General features: G+C 44.8%; 1 long non-coding RNA gene across 12 annotated transcripts in view; it reads left to right on the top strand.

Annotated features, from left to right (window-relative positions):
* The window catches only part of LOC133252874 (uncharacterized), an 81,585-nt gene that overhangs the window by 34,437 nt on the left and 33,832 nt on the right, over positions 1-13,316 (top strand). For 9 of the 12 annotated variants that reach the window (XR_009738108.1, XR_009738104.1, XR_009738105.1 and 6 more), the window contains 3 exons: positions 4,249-4,457; positions 8,845-9,960; positions 10,848-12,833. This is a non-coding gene — a long non-coding RNA (uncharacterized LOC133252874). Of the gene's footprint in view, positions 1-4,248; positions 4,462-8,844; positions 9,961-10,847; positions 12,834-13,316 lie in introns of all 12 variants that reach the window. The other 3 variants (XR_009738112.1, XR_009738103.1, XR_009738111.1) reach the window with 3 other exon arrangements.

The following is a 13,316-nucleotide window of genomic DNA, read 5'->3' as shown; positions in this document are numbered from 1 at the left end:
ATACGGTTATATATATGTTTGATGCTACTCTCTCACTCCATCCTACTCTCTCCTTACCCCACTGTGTCCACAAGTCTCAGCAGTGCTCTCTTGTTTTGGTCTGGCTGGCTAGAAAGTAGATCTCTCTTTGCAAAGTGTACCATCTTATGTACGGTCCTCAGCCCCAGGACGGTCAGATGAGAAGGATGTGAGTGACGAAAAAGAGAGCCATCCAGAATCCAGGCTCCAGGCTGGGTCCTCCTTCCTTCAGGAACTCTAAGCCCTTGGTTGGGGGACACACCCATGCCCTCCTCCCTTATCCCTTAGCCTCCACTAAGGTTTGAAACAACATTTGCTAAACAATTACCTTGGGTGCTTAACTTTTCCTTCATGTATCTTTTCTCCCAAACTCAGCCATCTCCCTCACAGCTCATCCCTCTGCTCAAGAGGAAAATAACAGTTCTTTTTTTAAAAAAAGATATTTATTTTTAAAAAATTTATTTATTTGGCAGTGCTGGGTCTTAGTTGCGGTATGTGGGATCCAGTTCCCCAAACAGGAATCAAACCTGGGCCCCTGCAATGGGAGCTCGGAGTCTTAGCCACTGGACCACCAGGGAAGCTCCAAAAATAAGGGTTCTTGAATGAATAAACAAACCTCTAACACTCACTGGACAGGTTCTTAATGAGAAGCTGTGCCCTTTGAGAATGTTTCTGCAGACTGAGCAACACTGGGGAAGCTTTTTAGGTCAGAATAGAAATAAATAAATAATATTATTTTCAATTAAGAAGTTAGACACCCAACAAAGAACTGGATCTTTATATTCTACTCTGAACCTTTATACTCTGGGTTACAATGTCCCTTCAAAGGTCATTCTTGAGCTATCTAATGGCTTGAGATTCTTTTTTTAAAGTGTTTTTTGATGTGGACCATTTTTAAATTCTTTTTTATTGAATTTGTTACAGTTCTTGTTGTTCAGTCCCTAAGTCCTGTCCCATTCTTTTCCAGCCGGTGGGCTGCAGCACTTTGTTACAGTACTGCTATTTTTTAGTGTTTTGATTTTTTGACCATTAAGCATACAGAATCTTAGCTCCCCAATCAGTGATTGAACCTGCACCCCCTGCATTGAAAGGCAAGAAGTCTTAAACACTGGACCATCAGGCAAGTCCCTGATTTGAGATTTTTTAAAAATATTTTAGCATGGCAAATTGTCAGCAAATTCAAGAGAAGAAAGAGCCCTCATATATCTACCACTCAACTTCAACAAATTCAACTCACAGCTGATTTTATATCACTTATACCCCATGTGTTCATTGTGTAACCCCACCCTGCTCCCAACCAGGATTATCTGGAAGAAACCACATCACATCATTTTATTCCTAAATATAGAGTGTCCCTCTAAAACGTAACATCTTGTTTTTTGTTGTTTTTATTTTTTAAATTTCTTGGTGGCACTGGGTGGCTTATGGGATCTTAGTTTCACCACCAGGGATTGAACCCACAACCCCTGCATTGAAAGTGGGGAGTCTTAATCACTGGACCACCAGGCAAGTCCCAGATAACATCTCGTTTTGAATAATTATTTCTGTGCAGACTCTGAAGGCTAATGAGCTCCCTCAAAAATATACATGGGCCAGGGGCCTATTACCCATGACATGGGACTCTATGAATGCACTAAAATTATGGTTCATACTTACCCTACCACTACGCTCAGTCTCCCAGTTGCCTGCACTCAGCTGGACTGGCTTCGTAAGAGAGAGTTATAGGGATTTTCCTGGTGGTCCAGTGGTTAGCACTTCACCTTTCAATGCAGGGGGTGCAGGCTTGATCCCTGATTCAGTTCAGTTCAGTTCAGTTCAGTCGCTCAATCGTGTCCGACTCTTTGCGACCCATGAATCGTAGCACGCCAGGCCTCCCTGTCCATCACCAACTCCCAGAGTTCACTCAGACTCACGTCCATCGAGTCAGTGATGCCATCCAGCCATCTCATCCTCTGTCGTCCCCTTCTCCTCCTGCCCCCAATCCCTCCCAGCATCAGAGTCTTTTCCAATGAGTCAACTCTTCGCATGAGGTGGCCAAAGTACTGGAGTTTCAGCTTTAGCATCACTCCTTCCAAAGAAATCCCAGGGCTGATCTCCTTCAGAATGGACTGGTTGGATCTCCTTGCAGTCCAAGGCACTCTCAAGAGTCTTCTCCAACACCACAGTTCAAAAGCATCAATTCTTCGGCACTCAGCCTTCTTCACAGTCCAACTCTCCCATCCATACATGACCACAGGAAAAACCATAGCCTTGACCAGACGGACCTTTGTTGGCAAAGTAATCTCTTTGCTTTTGAATATACTATGTAGGTTGGTCATAACTTTCCTTCCAAGGAGTAAGCGTCTTTTAATTTGATGGCTGCAGTCACCATCTGTAGTGATTTTGGAGCCCCCCAAAATAAAGTCTGACACTGTTTCCACTGTTTCCCCATCTATTTCCCATGAAGTGATGGGACTGTATGCCATGATCTTCGTTTTCTGAATGTTGAGCTTTAAGCCAACTTTTTCACTCTCCACTTTCACTTTCATCAAGAGGCTTTTTAGTTCCTCTTCACTTTCTGCCATAAGGGTGGTGTCGTCTGCATATGTGAGGTTATTGATATTTCTCCCGGCAATCTTGGTTCCAGCTTGTGCTTCTTCCAGCCCAGCGTTTCTCATGATGTACTCTGCATATAAGTTAAATAAGCAGGGTGACAATATACAGCCTTGACATACTCCTTTTCCTATTTGGAACCAGTCTGTTGTTCCATGTCCATTTCTAACTGTTGCTTCTTGACCTGCATACAAATTTCTCAAGAGGCAGATCAGGTGGTCTGATATTCCCATCTCTTTCAGAATTTTCCACAGTTTATTGTGATCCACACAGTCAAAGGCTTTGGCATAGTCAATAAAGCAGAAATAGATGTTTTTCTGGAACTCTCTTGCTTTTTCCATGATCCAGCGGATGTTGGCAATTTGATCTCTGGTTCCTCTGCCTTTTCTCAAACCAGTTTGAATATCAGGAAGTTCATGGTTCACATATTGCTGAAGCCTGGCTTGGAGAATTTTGAGCATTACTTTACTAGCGTGTGAGATGAGTGCAGTTGGGGAGCTAAAATCCCACATGCCTTGCAGCCAAAAGACCACAGCCTAAAACAGAAGCAATATTGTAACAAATTCAATAAAGAATTTAAAAATGATCCACATCAAAAAAGTCTTTAAAAAAAGAGAGAGAAGATTATATGCAGAGACTTGGAAACCAACTGGCTTAGAATACCAGCTCTACCACTTCTTATCTCTGTGATCTTAGGCAAAGCACTTAACTTCTCTGTGCCTCAACTTCCTCATCTAAAAGCCAAGCTAATTAAGCCCATGCATATGCATACTTGCTAAGTTGCTTCAGTTGTGTCCAACTTTTTGTGACCCTATGGACTGTAGCCCGCCAGGCTCCTCTGTCCATGGGATTCACCAGGCAAGAATACTGGAGTGGGTTGCCTTTTCCTTCTCCAAGGGATCTTCCCGACCCAGGGATCAAACCCATATCTCCTGTAGCTCCTGCATTGCAGGTGGATTCTTTTACTGATGAGCCACCAGGAAAGCCCAATTAAGCCCATGCTGCTGCTACTGCTGCTAAGTCGCTTCAGTCGTGTCTGACTCTGTGCGACCCCATAGACAGCAGCCCACCAGGCTTCCCCATCCCTTGGATTCTCCAGGCAAGAACACTGGAGTGGGTTGCCATTGCCTTCTCCAATGCATGAAAGTGAAAAGTGAAAGTGAAGTTGCTCAGTCATATCTGACTCTTTGAGACCCCATGGACTGCAGCCCACTAGGCTCCTCCATCCATGGGATTTTCCAGGCAAGAGTACTGGAGTGGGTTGCCATAATTAAGCCCATACAATACAACAAAGAAAAAAAAACAACCCAATTGAAAAATGGGCAGAATATCTAAATAGACATTTCTCCAAAGAAGACACATAAATGGCCAATAGGCACATGAAAAGATGCTCAACATCTCTAATTATTAGGGAAATGCAAATCAAAACTACAGTGAGATGCTACCTCATACCAGTCAGCATGGCCATCATTAAAAAGTCTACAAAGAGCAAATACTGGAGAGTATGTGGAGAAAAGGGAACCCTCCTGCATTGTGGGTGGGAATGTAAATTGGTATAGCCACTATGGAAAACAGTATGGAGTTTTCTCAAAAAGCTAAAAATGGAGTTGCCATATAATCCAACAATCTCACTCCTAGGCATGTCTGGACAAAACCATAATTTGAAAAGATACTCGCACCCTTATGTTCCTAGCAGCACTATTCACAAAAGCCAAGACATGGAAACAACTTCAATGTCCATTGACAGATGAATGGATAAAGAAGATGTGGTGCACATATGTAATGGAATGCTACTCGTGCCATTTGCAGCAACATGGATGGACCTAGAGATCATCATCCTAAGTTAAGTAGGTCAGAGAGAGAAAGACAAATAGCATGTGGTGTCACTTACATGTGAAATCTAAGCTATGACACACATAAACTTCTCTATGAAACAGACACAGACTCCCAGGCAGAGAGAACAGCCTTGTGGTTGCCAAGGAGGGTGGGGGGCGGGGGGGGGGGAGAATTGGGTACTTGGATTAGCACAGGTATGGTGTGGCTAAAAAAGTTGAAAAATAAAGTTAAAAAAAGTTTTTTTAAAAAAGACTTAGAAAGACAACATGAAAATATTAATGCTTGTTATTTCTCAAAGGAGCAACAAAAAGTCATTTTAATTCTTTGTGTTTCAATTTTCTGAATGTTGTGCAATGAACATGAATGATTTGTTCATTATGGAAAGATTATTGTTTAAACACGGGCTTCCCGAGTGGCTCAGTGGTGAAGAATCTGCCTGCTATGCAGGAACATAGGTTGGATCCCTGGATCAGGAAGATCCTCCAGAGAAGGAAATGGCAACCCATTCAAGTATTCTTGCCTGGGAAATCCCATGGACAGAGGAGCCTGGCGGGCTACAGTCCATGGAGTCACAAAGAGTCAGACATGACTGAGTGACTAACACACACACACATCGTTTAAAAGCAGGATACATAATTGTATAGGCAGGGTGTTTCAGTTATGCAAAATAGATGAAAACAGAAAGATATTAATGGGAGAATTGTGGGTGATTTTTTTCTTTATATTTTTAGGTTTTTCCAAGTATTCTGCTCTGAGAGCAATAAGTTGTTTGAGGTTGTTGTTCAGTCAATCATGTGACCCCATGGACTCTTTGTGATTCCAAGGACTGCAGCATGCCAGGCTTCCCTGCCCTTCACTATCTCCTGGAGTTTGCTCAAACTCTTGTCCATTGAGTTGGTGATGCCATCCAACCATCTCATCCTCTGTTACTTGAGGACATTGGTTCAAATGGGGAAACTGAGGCACAGAAGACCAAGGGGAAGGCTCTTGGGCTCCACATACACCTCTGCCTGCCTGGCCCAAGCTAGAGCAGCGTGGTCAGTCCTCCCCAGTGATGCCTCCTTTTGGGTTCATTCCTGACCCCTGACTTAGAGCTTGAGGCTGTAAATGACTGTCACATGATAACAGGGTGCAATCTCCAAGCCTTTCATTCTCAACCAAAGAGCAGCAAAAAGAAACCTCAGGAGGAGAGAAGAAACGGTCTGCGGGGCCCCACATGTGTGGGGGTGACATAGAAGATGCTTGACACAGCCAAGGCGTCATCCTGACCATCTGCAGGGGCAGGGAGCCAGCCCTCAGCTGGACCACTGCAGATTCCAGACTGCAGGCATCTCCCTGCTGCAGCTGCCAGCTGCGAGGGAGGGGCGAGCCCTGCAGAGAGACTTGTGCACCAGAGATAGCAACCCACCCATAGCCCAGAGATTCTGGGCCTCCGCAGTCTACTTCCCCAACCAGTGTGGAACAAAATGAACAAGGAACAAACAAAAACAAATCGCCACAAGGACAGAAAAAAAAAAAAAAGGAAGAATGGGAGAATAGTACTTTCTAGAAGAGAAGTTAGATCTGATGGTGACAGCCAGTGGGGTTAGGGCAGGGTGGCCCTCTGGGCAAAGTTGGGAGTTAGAGCCACAGGCCAGGGGTCCCCCACTGGCTCCCACTATATGATCCAAGGCATGTGCCCCTCCCAGGGCAGTGCCCTATCTGTTGTTGTTGTTTAGTCGCACAGTCGTGCCCGACTCTTTTGTGACCCCATGAACGGTAGTCCGCCAGGCTCCTCTGTCCATGGGATTTCCCAGGCAAGAATACTGGAGTGGGTTGTCATGCCCTTCTCCAGGGCATCTCCCTTACCCAGGGATCAAACCCATGCATCTTCTGCATTGGCAGGCAGATTCTTTACCCACTCAGCCACCAGAGAAGCCCCAGTGCCCATCTACAAGAGGCAAATGCCACCAAAGGGTTAAGAAGGTGTTCTTGCTTCTGGAAGGGACATTACAGCTACACATCTGCCCTAATACCCTCAGGAAGGGGCAGGTGGTTTGGTCTTCCCACCTATGCCTGTTCAGACTTGAATGTCAGAGCAGCTTGCTATGGCTGTCACACTCACCGCTTCCAGGTCTGCAGTGGAGGAAATAGCCCCCAGCTCAGCGATCCCCACACAGGGAGGCTGTGGCTGGGTGGACAGTCTCTGCTTTGTCTTGTGCTGTGTGTGAGGACAAATCCAGCCTGGACTGTCTTCCGTGTATTTGGCTCTGAGACACTCCGTTGTCCATGTCCTTCTCCATGTCCAGCAGCCCACATGGCCTGGAGGCCCTTCACATATCTGTCCATTGGCCTCAGAGTAAAGTGAACTTGAGGGATTTTTCCCCAGGTGGAATGGAGGCAAAAAGTAATCAGTGGCTCATTGCCATTAAAACTTCAGATATGGTCCTGGAAGTTTTAGAGACATCCCCAGTCTGTTTGAGGATAGTTACTTACCTATCTTTAGACAAGAAATGTGTCTAGCAGTGATTTCAAGGCAAGCCTACGGAAGGAGAGAAACTCTGACAATGTGAATGGTAGGAAGACTCATTCTCCCTTACTCCCTAGCTTCTCAAGTTCACAGGTTGCTATTAAAATTCCACCAGTGGCTTCCCTGGTGGTTCAGGTGTTAAGAATCTGCCTGCCAAAGCAGAGGACACGAGTTTGATCCCTGGTCCAGGAAGATCCCACATGCCACAGAGCAACTAAGTCCATGCACCACAATTCTGAAGCCCAGGTGCAAAGAGCCAGTGCTCTGCAACAAGAGAAGCCACCGCAATAAGAAGCCCGTGCACCACAGCTAGAGACTAGTCCCTACTCACCACAACTAGAGAAAGCTCAGGGGCAGCGATGAAGACCCAGTGCAGCCATAAATAAATAAAAAATCAAATCCCATGAAATCCTTCCACTGACATCCATTTAACTTTGTAATTTGGTTCAGGTTTAGGGTGTATCCTTCCAGGCCTGTCACTGGGCAAGATAGGGAGGAGGATATAACAAAAGAGTGAGATGTGGTCCCGGGCTCCCCAGTCCAGAGAGGACCCAGCCCAGGAAAAACTCACTTCATGGGCTGAAACTGACCCAGGACAGCTCAGACAACAAGTTCTGAACCATACTATGTGAAACAGTCTTTAAGGACACTCATCCTAAATTACCATGAATCCCAAAGAACCCACATTCAGGACCAAATCCTAAAATGCACCCCTTGCAAGTGAGTACCAGCCTGGAAAAAGAACATGCTGTGGGGGTGATCCTCTGCCTTGGAAAGAAGGAACTACAGGATGACACTCAGAACCGTGCCTGGGCACTCTAGGTTATCAGTGTCCACCGACAGGCAACAGCAGCTGGGCCTTTAAAAATAGTATCCGGCACTGTTTATACGTATTCTACCCTGAGGATAGCACAGAGGAGATGATTCAATGGACATGAACTTGGGCAAACTCTGGGAGATAGAGAAGGACAGGGAAGCCTGGTGTGCTGCAATCCATGGGGGTCGCAAAGCAGACATGATGTGGACTCTGAATAGCAACACCACCAACTTACTTCAACAGCACGCAAGCTGCTTGTGGCCGCCAGATCCAACCGCAGCCTCAGATACACCCAACAAGCCCACCTCTCATTTGTTGCGTTTATTCTCTTAGGAGGCATCGTATTTCTTTCTCTTTTTCTTATATTAATTTCTATTGGAGTATAGTTGCTCTCCAATGTTGTGTTAGTTTCTACTGTACAGCAAAATGAATCAGCTACACGTGTACATACATCCCCTCTTTGGGGTTTCCTTCCCATTCAGGTCACCACAGAGCTCTGAGTAGAGTGCCCTGTGCTATACAGTAGGTTCCCATTGTTATCTATTTTAGACATCAGTTCAGTTCAGCTGCTCAGTCGTTCGACTCTGTGACCCCATGAACTGCAGCACGCCAGGCTTCCCTACTGTTTTAGACATAGTAGTGTATATATGCGGAGAAGGCAATGGCACCCCACTCCAGTACTCTTGCCTAGAAAATCCCATGGATGGAGGAGCTTGGTAAGCTGCAGTCCATGGGATGGCTAAGAGTTGGACACGACTGAGCTACTTCCTTTTCACTTTTCACTTTCATGCATTGGAGAAGGAAATGGCAACCCACTCCAGTGTTCTTGCCTGGAGAATCCCAGGGACGGGAAGCCTGGTGGGCTGCCAGACTCTATGGGGTCGCACAGAGTCGGACAAGACTGAAGCGACTTAGCAGCAGCAGCAGTATATATATGTTAATCTTTTCTCTTTGGACGTCCAGTTCATGCCTTCACTGATGTCTCTTCCAATTCTATGTCAGAATTAGTTAATGATTTTAACTAGCTCATTAACAGAACTGGTTAACGATTTATTTTCTGTTTCATATTTAGGTTTTTATTATCGTTCTTTAGGGTAGAACAGATGATACTTCTTTGAGCCCCATCTTGGTACCTCCACAAAGCCAACAGTACAGTCACGAGGGAATAATGGTAAAGACCATTCTCAGTATCTAATGATTGTCCATGCTCTGTCATTTGACTTATACAAGGAGCTCTAGTAAACATTTACTAGCTGCTTTGGAAAGCAAGTGGGTTAATACCTAATGACAACACTGTTACCACTGAGTCCAGGCTCCTACTGCTCATCATAAGATAGGACAATAAATCAAGATATGAGTTGTTAGGGCAAGGAATAGTTAGTGACTTTATTCAGAAAGCCAGCAGTTGGAGAAGATGGACTAGTGTCCCAAAAAACACTCTTTGTTAGAATTCAGACTTCTTTTATACTAAAAGGCTAAGAAGTAAAGACCTTGCTCCAGCCAGACTTTGGTAGAAATGTGTTCATTTCTGCCTTCCTATAGCTATTCACAGATGGGCCTGGTCAGGATGTTTCCTGTGAGCTAAACAAAAGTATTTTAGCTTAATGCTCATTACCTGGGAGGAAGGGTTCCTGCAGTCTTTGTGTATGACTTAAGTTTATAGGCAACATTCCTTTAGTGATTATCTTATAATAGGATACAAAGTTTCTTCCCTCCTAGAGCAGAACTTGCACCTTAGCCTGAGCTGGTTGGATTTTTGTATGCTACTGTTCAAACCTTTGCTCATCAGCAGAATTACAATCCAAACAGTCATTATTCCAGATAGTGATTTGTAGAGTCAATGATAATTCCCATCATGTGTGATAAACATCATGTTTGTGAATAATAATTACATGTAAAGCACAAACATATCCAAGACATACGGCAAAACTGAAATCCACATGCTACCTCCTTCTCAGGGAAGAATGATAAGCAAACCATGTGTTTTGTTTTTATTTACACATCTGGTTCCAAAGCTAATGGTTAGTGTATTTGCCTTGTTAGAAGACCTAGAATTATGAGCTGTTTATATGATGCATATGAAGTTGATAAGTTAGTGCCTAAAAAAGATACTTATTTCTATGTAGATGCCCCATTTTGGACAGAATGGAACAAATGATTCTTCACTTGGATGGAAGTAAACACACAGGTAAGAGGAATTAACTTGCTAATTTTTTCTCCTTTCCTAGTACATATATTAGTCTTTGTGTCCTGTATACTAAAGTACACATGCATTCATACTCAGTTGCTCAGTCATGTCTGATTCTTTGCAACTCCATGGACTGTAACCCTGCAGGCTCCTCTGTCCATGGAATTTTCCAGACAAGAATACTGGAGTGGGTATACTGAAGTATACTTCCTTCCTAGATGCACTGAAGGAAGGGCAGTCTCAGTCAGTACACGTCTGATATAGAGATTTTAAAACTAATTTTCAAATACAAAAGCAAGAGTTTCGTATCGCCAATATAAAATTAGGCCTTGCCAAGTCTGGTTCATTATAGTTTTGCCTTTCACCACTAACCTAAAATAATTTTTATTAAAAAAATATTTTTATACTCATTTGGCTGCACCACACTGCATGTGGGATCTTAGCTTCCTGACTAGGATGGAACTTGCATTGTTTGCATTGGAAGCACGGAATCTTAAACCACCGGACTGCCAGGGAGGTTCCTTTAAAATGAATTTTTAATCCAGATATCCAAGAACCAGCAAAGAGAAGCAATCATGCTTTCTGCTTACAATGAATTACTGTGAATTATATCTAAAAAGATATATTTTAAATTGTTGTTTAGTGTCCGACTCTTTGCGACCCCATGGACTGTAGCCCATCAGGCTCCTCTGTCCATGGGATTCTCCAGGCAGGAGTACTGGAGTAGATAGCCATTTTCTTCTCCAGGGGATTTTCCCGACCCAGGGATCGAACCCACATCCTCTGTGTTGACAGGCATCCCCTGGGAAGCCAGTGGATCCCTTTAAGGAGCTATTATTCAGCCTACCACAATCCTGATCTAACCTTACCTACACTGTGATTTATAGGCACCTTCTTAAAGAGATGGAGCAAAGATAAACCTCGGATGGTGGAGCCGTAATTATAGTCTGAGTATCCTGGTTTGGTACTGAAGACGGGGCTGGATCGGCAGTGGAAAGTTCGGATGACATTCCGACACCTGGAGTAGGATGGCCCAGAGAGCAGCCACTGTGGGACTGCGTGTATTCCTACCCCGATGCCCTGAAGGAAAGGCAGCCTCCAAATTGCTTCAGCTCCTCATCTCCTAACCTGGAGGTGCTTCACTCCCTTCCCTCCTCCACACTCAAGCACTCTTTCTTGTTCCTAAGAGAAAGGCTTAGAAGTGACTCATTTTGTAGCCTTTCTGCTCTCAGGGTACCTTGAGGTCCCCTGGAAATGAAAGGATTGGAAGCAACCAGCTTACTTTTCCTCGAATGCCCAAACACTAAGGGGAAATCCACACTGGGGAGACACTCTCTCCGGCTTTGTCAGATACAAAAGGACAGAGCAGTAAATGCACCCCTTCTCCCCTCGCTGGGCCCCTACTGGGCTCATTCTTGAGTGTTTGTCCTATTCTTAGCAACAAAGCCAGTTTCTCCAAGGGTCAGATCTTGTGGTTTTATTTTCTGGCTTTGCTCCACTCTTTTCTGGGATGGCCCTAATCCCTGGGCCTCAGCATCCCCACCTTGTAATTAACTGGGTTACACTCAGGTGATCATAGATGGGGAAGATTGTGTACTTGCAGCCTTCCAGTGCGACTCCCTCATTGTGCAGATAAGGAGATTGAGGCTCAGAGAAGGGAAGTGGCTTGGCAGGGGTCACCCAGGGGTTGTGTGTTAAGTTTCTGTGTGTCTTTTCTCATTTTCTTCTTTTAAAAAAATATTTATTTATTGGTTTCACTGGGTCTTAGTTGGGGCACGTGGGATCTAGTTGCCAGACCCCTGGACTGGGAGCGTGAAGTCCTAGCCACTGGACCACAGGGAAGTCCAGTTTCTATGTGTCTTTGTCCTGTCTCCTCAGTAACTCCATGGCAGGGGCTATGTTTTGCCTGCTTTTTTAGTCCCTTCAGGGACCCAGGTCCAGAGTAGGGTTTGTAGACACTGGCTGATTTGGGAGGACTGATGGATGGAACACCAGACTGGTTGGAGAAAAGTTGTCAAGAGTGAGCCAGACTGTGAAGCTGGCCCATGGAGGCAAGTGTGGTGGGGGCTTTGGGGAGCCGCTCACCAGCTAGGTGATGGTGGACAAGTTTCTTGATTTTTCTAAACCTCTGTTTTTTCAACTATGAAATGCAGATGATAATTCTTACTCCACGTGGTTGGAAGAGTTAATAAGATTTAATAAGCCTGATACACTTGATTGTTGTTGTTTAGTCACACTCAGTTGTTGTGGTTTATTGCTAAGCCAGGGGCTTCCCAGGTGATGCTGGTGGTAAAGAACCTGCCTGCCGATGCAAGAGATGTAAGAGATGCAGGTTTGATCCCTGGGTCAGGAAGATCCCCTGGAGAAGGAAATGGCAACCCACTCCAGTATTCTAGCCTGGAGAATCCCATGGACAGAGAAACCTGGCAGGCTACAGTCCATGGGGTCACAAAGTAACTGAAGAGACTTAGCACAAATGCGTCGCTAAGCTATATTGACTCTCTGTGACCCAGTGGACTGTAGTCTGCCAGGATCCTCTATCCGTGGGATTCTCCAGGCAAGAATACTGGAGTGGGTTGCCATTTCCACCTTCAGGGGATCTTCCTGACCCAAGGATTGAACCTGTGTCTCCTGCAACGGCAGGCAGATTCTTTATCGTGGAGCCACCAGGGAAGTGGAGAAATGGAATAATACCTGCCAAATCAGTACATGAAGTATGTCACAGTCATCAGCAGTTGCAGCCACCACGGATGGTGAGCTGGTGAGCCCAGAGGGAACTCAGAAAGGAAAGAATACCTGCCATCTAGCAATCATCAGACTGCAGCCACAGCGAGCCCCAAGGAAACTCGGGATTCTGGCCCCAGATAACTAAGGTACATTTCAAAAGAATGATTTCAATGAACCCAGACTCTTGCATCTTCCCATACATAGAAAAGCACTCAATTCCTTAACGCGGGTTATCTGGTTTTCTTTAACTAGCAATAATCTTTTGATGTTCAGATTACCTGCCCTTTGTTGTGAAACTTCTATATAACTTGGCTCCCCCTCGCCTTCCCCGCTCCAACTCATTTCCTTGAGCAGTTCTCTCAGGGTTACTTGAGATGCTGTCTCCTGGGCTTAAGTCATAAAAATTCCTACTGAATAAACATAACTCTCAACTTTTAGGTTGTGAGTGTTTTTAAGTTTAAAGTTGTTCACTGGAGCTTTATGAACTTTTATTATGAAGCTTCAGTTTCATCATGTAAGTGCCATTGTGGGGGCTGTAATAGGAAAGAAACTACGATACACACACACACATATACACACACACACAGGCTACTGAAATTGCTGCCTCTGATCTCAGGAAGTTGGAGGAG

Source organism: Bos javanicus, chromosome 8 (assembly GCF_032452875.1).
Source record: "Bos javanicus breed banteng chromosome 8, ARS-OSU_banteng_1.0, whole genome shotgun sequence".
In the NCBI taxonomy this organism is placed as follows: domain Eukaryota; kingdom Metazoa; phylum Chordata; class Mammalia; order Artiodactyla; family Bovidae; genus Bos; species Bos javanicus.
This window is presented reverse-complemented; position numbering and strand designations above follow the sequence as displayed.